Below are 13,265 nucleotides of genomic sequence, written 5' to 3'. Positions count from 1 at the left end.
ATTTATATGGTGTAAGGATAACAACTCTAACATTTATATGGTGTAAGGATAACAACTCTAACATTTATATGGTGTAAGGATAACAACTCTAACATTTATATGGTGTAAGGATAACAACTCTAACATTTATATGGTGTAAGGATAACAACTCTAACATTTATATGGTGTAAGGATAACAACTCTAACATTTATATATGGTGTAAGGATAACAACTCTAACATTTATATGGTGTAAGGATAACAACTCTAACATTTATATGGTGTAAGGATAACAACTCTAACATTTATATTGGTGTAAGGATAACAACTCTGACACTTATAGGTGTAAGGATAACAACTCTAACATTTATATGGTGTAAGGATAACAACTCTAACATTTATATGGTGTAAGGATAACAACTCTAACATTTATATGGTGTAAGGATAACAACTCTAACATTTATATGGTGTAAGGATAACAACTCTAACATTTATATGGTGTAAGGATAACAACTCTAACATTTATATGGTGTAAGGATAACAACTCTAACATTTATATGGTGTAAGGATAACAACTCTAACATTTATAAGGTGTAAGGGTAACAACTCTAACATTTATATGGTGTAAGGATAACAACTCTAACATTTATATGGTGTAAGGATAACAACTCTAACATTTATACAGGTGTAAGGATAACAACTCTAACATTTATATGGTGTAAGGATAACAACTCTAACATTTATATGGTGTAAGGATAACAACTCTAACATTTATATGGTGTAAGGATAACAACTCTAACATTTATATGGTGTAAGGATAACAACTCTAACATTTATATGGTGTAAGGATAACAACTCTAACATTTATACAGTGTAAGGATAACAACTCTAACATTTATATGGTGTAAGGATAACAACTCTAACATTTATATGGTGTAAGGATAACAACTCTAACATTTATATGGTGTAAGGATAACAACTCTAACATTTATATGGTGTAAGGATAACAACTCTAACATTTATACAGTGTAAGGATAACAACTCTAACATTTATACAGTGTAAGGATAACAACTCTAACATTTATATGGTGTAAGGATAACAACTCTAACATTTATATGGTGTAAGGATAACAACTCTAACATTTATATGGTGTAAGGATAACAACTCTAACATTTATATGGTGTAAGGATAACAACTCTAACATTTATAAGGTGTAAGGATAACAACTCTAACATTTATATGGTGTAAGGATAACAACTCTAACATTTATATGGTGTAAGGATAACAACTCTAACATTTATATGGTGTAAGGATAACAACTCTAACATTTATATGGTGTAAGGATAACAACTCTAACATTTATATGGTGTAAGGATAACAACTCTAACATTTATATGGTGTAAGGATAACAACTCTAACATTTATATGGTGTAAGGATAACAACTCTAACATTTATATGGTGTAAGGATAACAACTCTAACATTTATATGGTGTAAGGATAACAACTCTAACATTTATATGGTGTAAGGATAACAACTCTAACATTTATACAGGTGTAAGGATAACAACTCTAACATTTATATGGTGTAAGGATAACAACTCTAACATTTATATGGTGTAAGGATAACAACTCTAACATTTATACGGTGTAAGGATAACAACTCTAACATTTATATGGTGTAAGGATAACAACTCTAACATTTATATGTGTAAGGATAACAACTCTAACATTTATATGGTGTAAGGATAACAACTCTAACATTTATATGGTGTAAGGATAACAACTCTAACATTTATATGGTGTAAGGATAACAACTCTAACATTTATATGGTGTAAGGATAACAACTCTAACATTTATATGGTGTAAGGATAACAACTCTAACATTTATATGGTGTAAGGGTTATATAAGGTGTAAGGATAACAACTCTAACACTTATATGGTGTAAGGATAACAACTCTAACATTTATAAGGTGTAAGGATAACAACTCTAACATTTATATGGTGTAAGGATAACAACTCTAACATTTATACAGTGTAAGGATAACAACTCTAACATTTATATGGTGTAAGGATAACAACTCTAACATTTATATGGTAAGTGGTGTAAGGATAACAACTCTAACATTTATACAGGTGTAAGGATAACAACTCTAACATTTATATGGTGTAAGGATAACAACTCTAACATTTATACAGTGTAAGGATAACAACTCTAACATTTATATGGTGTAAGGATAACAACTCTAACATTTATAAGGTGTAAGGATAACAACTCTAACATTTATAAGGTGTAAGGATAACAACTCTAACATTTATATGGTGTAAGGATAACAACTCTAACATTTATATGGTGTAAGGATAACAACTCTAACATTTATAAGGTGTAAGGATAACAACTCTAACATTTATAAGGTGTAAGGATAACAACTCTAACATTTATATGGTGTAAGGATAACAACTCTAACATTTATATGGTGTAAGGATAACAACTCTAACATTTATATGGTGTAAGGATAACAACTCTAACATTTATATGGTGTAAGGATAACAACTCTAACATTTATATGGTGTAAGGATAACAACTCTAACATTTATATGGTGTAAGGATAACAACTCTAACACTTATATGGTGTAAGGATAACAACTCTGACACTAAGGTGTAAGGATAACAACTCACTTACCAGAAGGATTAAAGGGCTGGCATGTATCTTTGAAAGCCTGAAATATACAAGATTTCACAGTATATATACTTACATATACATGTATGAGGAAAATCAATACTCAATTTGTATTTAAGGGAACAACCAACTAAATAAAATGGCCGCTGTGAATACAAAATTGAGCCTAGGATAGAATTTTGACCCATCTGTTCATTGGCTGGCTAATTTTGAATTTAACAAGAGCAGTTGGAGAACAGCAAAGCTCGCCTATTCAGAAGAAGTTGATGTTCAAGTATTTACTATTTACACATGGAAATATGACAAATAAACAGACTCAAAAACCCCCTAAAGGGCCCCAAATTGGTTGTATTATCACGTTCAGCATCAATACACATTAGGAAAATAAAATCATAAACATTTATGATGACTTAAGCTTAAACAATTTGCAAAACAGAAACTTGCTCAAAAACTTTAACATGAAATGGGACGCCAACGCTGACGCCGACGCCGACGCCGGGGTGACAACATTAGATCCCCCTATTCTTAGAATAGGCAAGCTAAAAAGTAAAAATGTTTTCTGACAGGTTCCTAGATAACCATGATATATGAATTTGGAAATTCAGATTGAGATCTAGGTTCAAAATATGAACACATTAGAATTTCAAGATTTTTGTGTGTGTCTTATTTCAAAATTGCTACCCTCGTTGGAGTTTGAGCTGAAGGACCCGAACATTTTTTAGTATCATGTGTTATATGAGAACGTAGACTTAAATTGTAGAACACAATAGGTAACTTATATATAGCTGTTTTAATAATACATTACAAACCTTAAACAAACTTTAACACTGTCAGTCTGTGGTCTATGTAAAATCATTCAGTTGGTTGTTCTCTTAATTTCATTGCAGTGGTGATTTTAAAACACCCAAACCAGTTCATCAATTAAAACTGATTACAAAATGTTTCTTTGAAAGTCTTTTAGATATTCTGTACATAATCGTTTTTGGACATACAACTGATGGCGCACGACGGACAACGACGGACAAAAGGCGATTAGAAAAGGTCACATGAGACTCATGTGACCTAAAAATAACAAAATTGATTACAAATTCAAACAAAAACCAATTTAATCAAATTTTAATGTTCAAGGTTAATAAAGATTTGTTCAAAATTCCTGCTTTTTTAAGTATTAAATCTTATTACCTTATAGTTCTACCTTTTCTATGCTAACTTGTTTAACCCTTGTATAAAATACTGTGTCAGTACCTTTTGTAAAGTTCTACCTATTGCCATAAATAAACTTGTCAAGTACCTTTGTAAAGCCCCTTTGCATTAAAAAACTGTTACGCTTTTGTTAAAAGCCCTCTGATTGCTGAGATCATAACTTGTCAGTAGCTTTTGTAAAGCCCCCTTTGCTATAAATAACTTCAGTCAGTAGCTGTTTGTAAAGGTCAGTTAGCTTTTGTTTTGCTATATAATAACTTGTCTGTAGCTTTTGTAAAACCTCCCTTTTGCTTTTTAAATAGGTGTCAGTATCTTTTGTAAAGCCCTAGTTTGCTATAAATAACTTGGTCATACCTTTTTGTAAGTCCTTTGCTATAAATAAACTTATCAGTACTTTTGTAAAGCCCCTTTGCTATAAACTAACTTGTCAGTTACCTTTTGTTAAAGCCCCTTTGCTATAAATAACTTGTCATTACCTTTTGTAAAACCCTTTGCTATAAATAACTTGTCAGTTACCTTTTGTAAATCCCCTTTGGCTATACCAATAACTTATCAGTACCATTTGGTAAGCCCCTTTGCCTATAAATACTTATTCAGTTAAACCTTTATGTAAAGCCCGCTTTGCTTTAAATAAACTTGTCAGTACCTTTTGTAAAGCCCCTTTGCTTATATAATAACTTGTCAGTACTCTTTTGTAAAGCCCCTTTTTGAAAAAGACCCCTAAATAACTTGTCAGTACCTTTTGTTTAGGCCCCATTTGTTTAAATAATGTTGTCAGTACCTTTTGTAAAGCCCCTTTGCTATAAATAACTTGTCAGTACCTTTTGTAAAAGCCCCTTTGCTATAAATATAACCTTTGTAAAGCCCCTTTTGTATAAATATAACTTGTCAGTACCTTTTGTAAAGCCCCTTTGCTATAAATAACTTGTCAGTAGCTTTTGTAAAGCCCCTTTGCTATAAATAACTTGTCAGTAGCTTTTGTAAAGCCCCTTTGCTATAAATAACTTGTCAGTACCTTTTTGATAAAGCCCCTTAGCTATAAATAGCTTGTCAGTACCTTTTGTAAAAAGCCCCAGCTTGCTATAAATAACTTGTCAGTACCTTTTGTAAAGCCCCTTTGCTATAACTTGTTGTGTACCTTTTGTAAAGCCCCTATTGGCTTAAAGATAGCTTGTCAGTACCTTTTGTAAAGCCCCTTTGCTATAAATAACTTGTCAGTACCTTTTGTAAAGCCCCTTTGCTAACTCTGTTTTGTATAATATAACTTGTCAGTACTTTTGTAAAGCCCCTTTGCTATAAATAACTTGTCAGTTATTTTGTAAAGAGCCCCTTTGCTATAAATAAACTTGTCAGTACCTTTTGTAAAAGCCCCTTTGCTATAAATAATTTGTCAGTACCTTTTGTAAAGCCCCTTTGCTATAAATAACTTGTCAGTACCTTTTGTAAAGCCCTTTGCTATAAATAAACTTGTCTGTACCTTTTGTAAAGCCCCCTTTGCTATAAATAAAGTCATTATCTTTTGTAAACGCCCAATTAGCTATAAAAAACTGTCAGTACCCTTTTGTAATGCCCCTTTGCTATACATAACCTGTCAGTACCTTTTGTAAAAGCCCCTTTGCTATAAATAACTTGTCAGTACCTTTTGTAAAGACCATCTTTGCTTTATGAAACTTAAACCATTCAGTACCCTTTAGTAAAAGCCCCTTTTTGCTATAAATAACTTGTCAGTACCCTTTTTACCATTGTCATTAGCTTTTGTAAAGCCCTTTGCTATAAATAACTTGTCAGTACCTTTTGTAAAAGCCCCTTTGCTATAAAAACTTGTGTGTACCTTTTGTAAAGACCCCTTTGCTATAAATAACTTGTCAGTAGCTTTTGTAAAACCCCTTTGCTATAAATAACTTGTCACCTTTTGTAAATCCCCTTTTGCACTTATCAATACCCTTTTGTAAAAAGCCCCTTTTGCTATAAATAACTTGTCAGTACCTTTTGTAAAGCCCCTTTGCTATAAATAACTTGTCATTATACCTTTTGTAAAACCCCTTTGCTATAAATAAACTTGTCAGTACCTTTTGTAAAGTCCCCTTTGCTATAAATAACTTGTCAGTACCTTTTGTAAAGCCCCTTTGCTATAAATAACTTGTCAGTACCTTTTGTAAAGCCCCTTTGCTATAAATAACTTGTCAGTACCTTTTGTAAAGCCCCTTTGCTATAAATAACTTGTCAGTACCTTTTGTAAAGCCCCTTTGCTATAAATAACTTGTCAGTAGCTTTTGTAAAGCCCCTTTGCTATAAATAACTTGTCAGTAGCTTTTGTAAAGCCCCTTTGCTATAAATAACTTGTCAGTACCTTTTGTAAAGCCCCTTTGCTATAAATAACTTGTCAGTACCTTTTGTAAAGCCCCTTTGCTATAAATAACTTGTCAGTACCTTTTGTAAAGCCCCTTTGCTATAAATAACTTGTCAGTACCTTTTGTAAAGCCCCTTTGCTATAAATAACTTGTCAGTACCTTTTGTAAAGCCCCTTTGCTATAAATAACTTGTCAGTACCTTTTGTAAAGCCCCTTTGCTATAAATAACTTGTCAGTACCTTTTGTAAAGCCCCTTTTGCTATAAATAACTTGTCAAGTAACTTGTAAAGAAGACCCCTTTGCTATAAATAAGCTTTTGTAAAGCCCCTTTGCTATAAATACTTGTCTACCTTTTGTAAAAGCCCCTTTGCTATAAAATACTTTGTCAGTACCTTTTGTAAAAGCCCCTTTGCTATAAATAACTTGTCAGTACCTTTTGTAAAGCCCCTTTGCTATAAATAATTTGTCAGTACCGTTGTCAAGCCCCTTTGCTTTAAATAAACATTGTCTTTTTGTAAAGCCCCTTTGCTATAAATAACTTGTCAGTACCTTTTGTAAAGCCCCGTTTGCTATAAATAGCTTGTCAGTACCTTTTTATAAAGCCCCTTTGCTATAAATAACTTGTCAGTACCTTTTGTAAAGCCCCTTTGCTATAAATAACTTGTCAGTACCTTTTGTAAAGCCCCTTTGCTATAAATAACTTGTCAGTACCTTTTGTAAAGCCCCTTTGCTATAAATAACTTGTCAGTACCTTTTGTAAAGCCCCTTTGCTATAAAATAACTTGTCAGTACCTTTTGTAAAGCCCCGTTGGCTTTAAATAACTTGTCAGTACCTTTTGTAAAGCCCCTTTGCTATAAATAACTTGTCAGTACCTTTTTGTAAAGAAGCCCCTTTGCTATAAATAGCTTGTCAGTACCTTTTGTAAAGCCCCCTTTGCCTATAAATAATTTTGTCAGTACCTTTTGTAAAGCCCCTTTGCCTATAAATAACTTGTCAGTACCTTTTGTAAAAGCCCCTTGCTATAAAATAACTTGTCAGTACCTTTTTTGTAAAGCCCCTTTGCTATAAATAACTTGTCAGTAGTACCTTTTGTAAAGCCCCTTTGCTATAAATAACTTTGTCATTACCTTTTTGATGTAAAGCCCCCTTTGCTATAAATACTTGTCAGTTACCTTTTGTAAAGCCCCTTTGCTATAAATAACTTGTGTCAGTACCTTTTGTAAAGCCCCTTTGCTATAAATACCTTGTCTCTACCTTTTGTAAAGCCCCTTTGCTATAAATAACTTTGTCAGTACCTTTTGTAAAGCCCCTTTGCTATAAATTAACTTGTCAGTACCTTTTGTAAAGCCCCTTTGCTATAAAATAACTTTGTCAGTACCTTTTGTAAAGCCCCTTTGCTATAATAACATTGTCAGTACCTTTTTGTAAAAGCCCCTTTGCCTATAAAATAACTTGTCACCCTTTTTGTAAAACCCCTTTTATAAAGCCCCCCTTTGCTATAAATAACTTTCAGTACTCCTTTTGTAAAGCCCCTTTGCTATAAATAACTTGTCAGTTTTCCTTTTGTAAAGCCCCTTTGCTATAAATAACTTGTCAGTACCTTTTGTAAAGCCCCTTTTGCTATAAATAACTTGTCATCTACCTTTTGTAAAGCCCCTTTGCTATAAATAACTTGTCAGTACCTTTTGTAAAGCCCCTTTGCTATAAATAACTTGTCAGTACCTTTTGTAAAGCCCCTTTGCTATAAATAACTTGTCAGTACCTTTTGTAAAGCCCCTTTGCTATAAATAACTTGTCAGTACCTTTTGTAAAGCCCCTTTGCTATAAATAACTTGTCAGTACCTTTTGTAAAGCCCCTTTGCTATAAATAACTTGTCAGTACCTTTTGTAAAGCCCCTTTGCTATAAATAACTTGTCAGTACCTTTTGTAAAGCCCCTTTGCTATAAATAACTTGTCAGTACCTTTTGTAAAGCCCCTTTGCTATAAATAACTTGTCAGTACCTTTTGTAAAGCCCCTTTGCTATAAATAACTTGTCAGTACCTTTTGTAAAGCCCCTTTAAATAACTTGTCTTACCTTTTGTAAAGCCCCATTAGCTATAAATTAACTTGTCAGTACCTTTTGTAAAGCCCTTTGCTATAAATAACTTTCAGTACCTTTTGTAAAGCCCCTTTGCTATAAATAACTTGTCAGTACCTTTTGTAAAGCCCCTTGCTATAAATAAACTTGTCAGTAGCTTTTGTAAAAGCCCCTTTGCTATAAATAACTTGTCAGTACTTTTGTAAAGCCCCTTTGCTATAAATAACTTGTCAGTACCTTTTGTAAAGCCCCTTTGCTATAAATAACTTGTCAGTACCTTTTGTAAAGCCCCTTTGCTATAAATAACTTGTCAGTACCTTTTGTAAAGCCCCTTTGCTATAAATACCTTGTCTCTACCTTTTGTAAAGCCCCTTTGCTATAAATAACTTGTCAGTACCTTTTGTAAAAGCCCCTTTGCTATAAATAACTTGTCAGTACCTTTTGTAAAGCCCCTTTGCTATAAATAACTTGTCAGTACCTTTTGTAAAGCCCCTTTGCTATAAATAAACTTGTCAGTACCTTTTGTAAAGCCCCTTTGCTATAAATAACTTGTCATACCTTTTGTAAAGCCCCTTTGCTATAAATAACTTGTCAGTACCTTTTGTAAAGCCCCTTTGCTATAAATAACTTGTGTGTACCTTTTGTAAAGCCCCTTTGCTATAAGATAACCCCTTTTGTAAAGCTTTGCTATAAATAACTTGTCAGTACCTTTTGTAAAGCCCCTTTGCTATAAATAACTTGTCAGTACCTTTTGTAAATCCCCTTTGCCATAAATATACTTGTCAGTACCTTTTGTAAAGCCCCTTTGCTATAAATAACTTGTCAGTACCTTTTGTAAAGCCCCTCTGCGATAAATAAACTTGTCAGTAGCTTTTGTAAAGTCCCTTTGCTATAAATAACTTGTCAGTACCTTTTGTAAATCCCCTTTGCTATAAATAGCTTGTCATTATCTTTGTAAAGCCCCTTAGCTATAAATAACTTGTCAGTACCTTTTGTAAAGCCCCTTTGCTTTAAATAAACTTGTCAGTACCTTTTGTAAAGCCCCCTTTGCTATAGATAACTTGTCAGTACCTTTTGTAAAGCCCCTTTGCTATAAATAACTTGTCAGTACCTTTTGTAAAGCCCCTTTGCTATAAATAACTTGTCAGTACCTTTTGTAAAGCCCCTTTGCTATAAATAACTTGTCAGTAACCTTTTGTAAAGCCCCTTTGCTATAAATAACTTGTCAGTACACCTTTTGTAAAGCCCCTTTGCTATAAATAACTTGTCAGTACCTTTTGTAAAGCCCCTTTGCTATAAATAACTTGTCAGTACCTTTTGTAAAGCCCCTTTGCTATAAATAACTTGTCAGTAGCTTTTGTAAAGCCCCTTTGCTATAAATAACTTGTCAGTACCTTTTGTAAAGCCCCTTTGCTATTAATAATTTGTGTTTACCTTTTGTAAAGCCCCTTTGCTATAAATACTTGTGTGTACCTTTTTTAAAGCCCCTTTGCTATAAATACTTGTGTGTACCTTTTGTAAAGCACCCTGTCCCTGAGCCTTGTGGTATATAACTATTCGGACCAGAGACAGTGTAGTATGTGGATTATCATCAATAAACGGTCCTTACACAGTGTCACCATGCGTTCAGCTACATATCAACTGCTGGGAAATTAAGACTCACCATGCTAAGGCTACAACACTCTAGTTGGAAAAGCTATGGATTTGGTACTGTAGTTGTTGGCTTCTTCTAAATACATCCCATCATGAATCCAAACAAGTCCTATAGAAAATATATTAGATACATTAATAAGCTGTATTGTGGAGAGCATTTCAAAACAAGAGGCCCAATGGGCCCTTAACGGTCATTTGTGACCATAATATAATATATCATGAACCCTGCCTCTTAGTTATTCACAAGAAGTTGTTTCAAGATTTTAACCTATTTGACCCTTGTGACCTTGAATGAAGGTCATGGGCATTCATTTGATCAAAGTTGCTAGCAATACATCCTAGCATGCTATAAGTCTAGGTCTCCAAGTTTGGGAGAAGTTTTTCAAATTGAAAAGTTGACGCCAGACTGATGGATGGATGACGGACGCTGCACAATGGTATAAGCTCACTTGCCTTTCGGGCAGGTGAGCTAATACTGTTGTAAAAACTTGTGTAACGCCACACATGAAACTACACGGTCACTGCTAATAAAAGTATACTCACCAGGAAGTGTTACTCTTTGTGAGTACAGGCATAAACACACATCGTCATTTACAGTAATACAAGTCATAGTCAATGTCAATACTAAATAGCTATGTAAAACACATGTAAACTGGCTGGTGCTGGATTCACGGCTGGCAAGATTTGTCAACTACCAATCGGATGCACACAGATACCCAAGGTATCACAAATACCCGTCGTATCCTGATAACCCGACCAAACCCTGTCTCACTACAATAATAACACTATTGACTCACCTCTTTGGCCTCCTCATGGTCAGTGTTTGACCAGTCAGGAAGACAACCATGGTATACATAACCACAGGACAGACCATACCCTTTAGTGGTCAATATTTGTCCAGTGGAAATGCCATTTGGATAGTTGTTCATGCATTCATCCTGTAGACTTTGACCTGCAACCTTGAGCAGGGCCTCAGACAGACCTCCATTAGATAGATTTAGATCAAAAGGAGCACTATTCACGATAACCTCAACCTGAAAACGAGACAGATTGTAGATATTATTTTATTGAGTGTGCTGTTCTAGCTATTGAGTGAGCTGATCTGGTAATTGAGTGAGCTGGTCCGGTTATTGAATGAGCTTTTTAGTTATTGAGTAAGATGTTCTGGCTATTGAGTGAGCTGTTCTGGTTATTGGGTGAGCTGTTTTGGTTATCGATTGAGCTGTTTTGGTTATTGAGTGAGCTGATCTGGTAGTTGAGTGAGCTTTTTAGTTATTGAGTAAGATGTTCTGGCTATTGAGTGAGCTGTTCTGGTTATTGGGTGAGCTGTTCTGGTTATTGAGTTAGCTGTTCTGGTTACTGGGTGAGCTGTTCTGGTTATTGGGTGAGCTGTTCTGGTTATTGAGTTAGCTTTTCTGGTTATTGGGTGAGCTGTTCTGGTAGATGAGAGAGCTTGTTATTTTTACTTAATATAAGTATAATGTACATTTAGGTCTGACAACATACAGTGGAACTCTATTCAAACTCTAAAGAACTGCGTCAAAACTTTAATTCATCCAAGTGTTTATATAAACCAACTCATGTACATTAACCAAAGTCTCACACAGATACATCACCAAGTTCTCACACAGTACATTACCAAGTTCTCAAAGTTACATTACCAAGTTCTCACAACAGTACATTACCATTACCAAGTCTCACACAAGTACATTACCAAGTTCACAGATACATTACCAAGTTCTCACACAAGTACATTACCAAGTTCTCACACAAGTACATTACCAAATTTCAAACAAAAACAGATACATTACCAAGTTGTCACACACAAGTACATTACCAAGTTCACACACAACTTTAATCAACTTTCCTATATAAATTTCAATGACTGTCCTATATAACATTGTCTGAACTGTCTATATACATATACTTGTCTGACTGTCCTATATAACATTGTCTGACTGTCCTATATAACATTGTCTGACTGTCCATTGTCTGACTGTCCTATATAACATGTCTGACTGTCCTATATAACATGTCATGACTGTCCTATATAACATTGTCTGACTGTCCTATATAACCTTGTCTGACTGTTCTATATAACCTTGTCTGACTGTCCTATATAACCTTGTCTGACTGTCCTATATAACATTGTCTGACTGTCCTATATAACATTGTCTGACTGTCCTATATAACCTTGTCTGACTGTCCCTATATAATCCTTGTCTGACTGTCCATATATAACATTGTCTGACTGTTCTATATAACCTTGTCTGACTGTCCTATATAACCTTGTCTGACTGTCCTATATAACCTTGTCTGACTGTCTATATAACCTTGTCTGACTGTCCTATATAACATGTCTGACTTGTCCGATATAACCTTGTCTGACTGTCCTATATAACATTGTCTGACTGTCCTATATAACATTGTCTGACTGTCCTATACTGTCCTATATAACCTTGTCTGACTGTCCTATATAACATTGTCTGACTGTCCTATATAACCTTGTCTGACTGTCCTATATAACCTTGTCTGACTGTCCTATATAACCTTGTCTGACTGTCCTATATAACCTTGTCTGACTGTCCTATATAACCTTGTCTGACTGTCCTATATAACCTTGTCTGACTGTCCTATATAACCTTGTCTGACTGTCCTATATAACCTTGTCTGACTGTCCTATATAACCTTGTCTGACTGTCCTATATAACCTTGTCTGACTGTCCTATATAACCTTGTCTGACTGTCCTATATAACCTTGTCTGACTGTCCTATATAACCTTGTCTGACTGTCCTATATAACCTTGTCTGACTGTCCTATATAACATTGTCTGACTGTCCTATATAACATTGTCTGACTGTCTGACTGTCTCTGTTCTATATAACCTTGTCTGACTGTCCTATATAACCTTGTCTGACTGTCCTATATATCCTTGTCTGACTGTCCTATATAACATTGTCTGACTGTCCTATATAACCTTGTCTGACTGTCCTATATAACATTGTCTGACTGTCCTATATAACATTGTCTGACTGTCCTATATAACCTTTGACTGTCCTATATAACATTGTCTGACTGTCCTATATAACATTGTCTGACTGTCCTATATAACCTTGTCTGACTGTCCTATATAACCTTGTCTGACTGTCCTATATAACCTTGTCTGACTGTTCTATATAACCTTGTCTGACTGTCCTATATAATCTTGTCTGACTGTCCTATATAACCTTGTCTGACTGTCCTATATAACCTTGTCTGACTGTCCTATATAACCTTGTCTGACTGTCCTATATAACCTTGTCTGACTGTCCTATATA

At 34.3% G+C, this 13,265-nt stretch overlaps 1 pseudogene; it reads right to left on the bottom strand.

Annotated features, from left to right (window-relative positions):
- Positions 1-13,265, bottom strand: part of LOC138328432 (protein mono-ADP-ribosyltransferase PARP15-like) — a 50,731-nt pseudogene that overhangs the window by 15,002 nt on the left and 22,464 nt on the right.

The sequence above is a fragment of the Argopecten irradians genome, chromosome 7 (genome assembly GCF_041381155.1).
Source record: "Argopecten irradians isolate NY chromosome 7, Ai_NY, whole genome shotgun sequence".
In the NCBI taxonomy this organism is placed as follows: Eukaryota; Metazoa; Mollusca; class Bivalvia; order Pectinida; family Pectinidae; genus Argopecten; species Argopecten irradians.
Note: the sequence above shows the minus strand (reverse complement) of the source record. Positions and strands in the feature narration are given on the sequence as shown.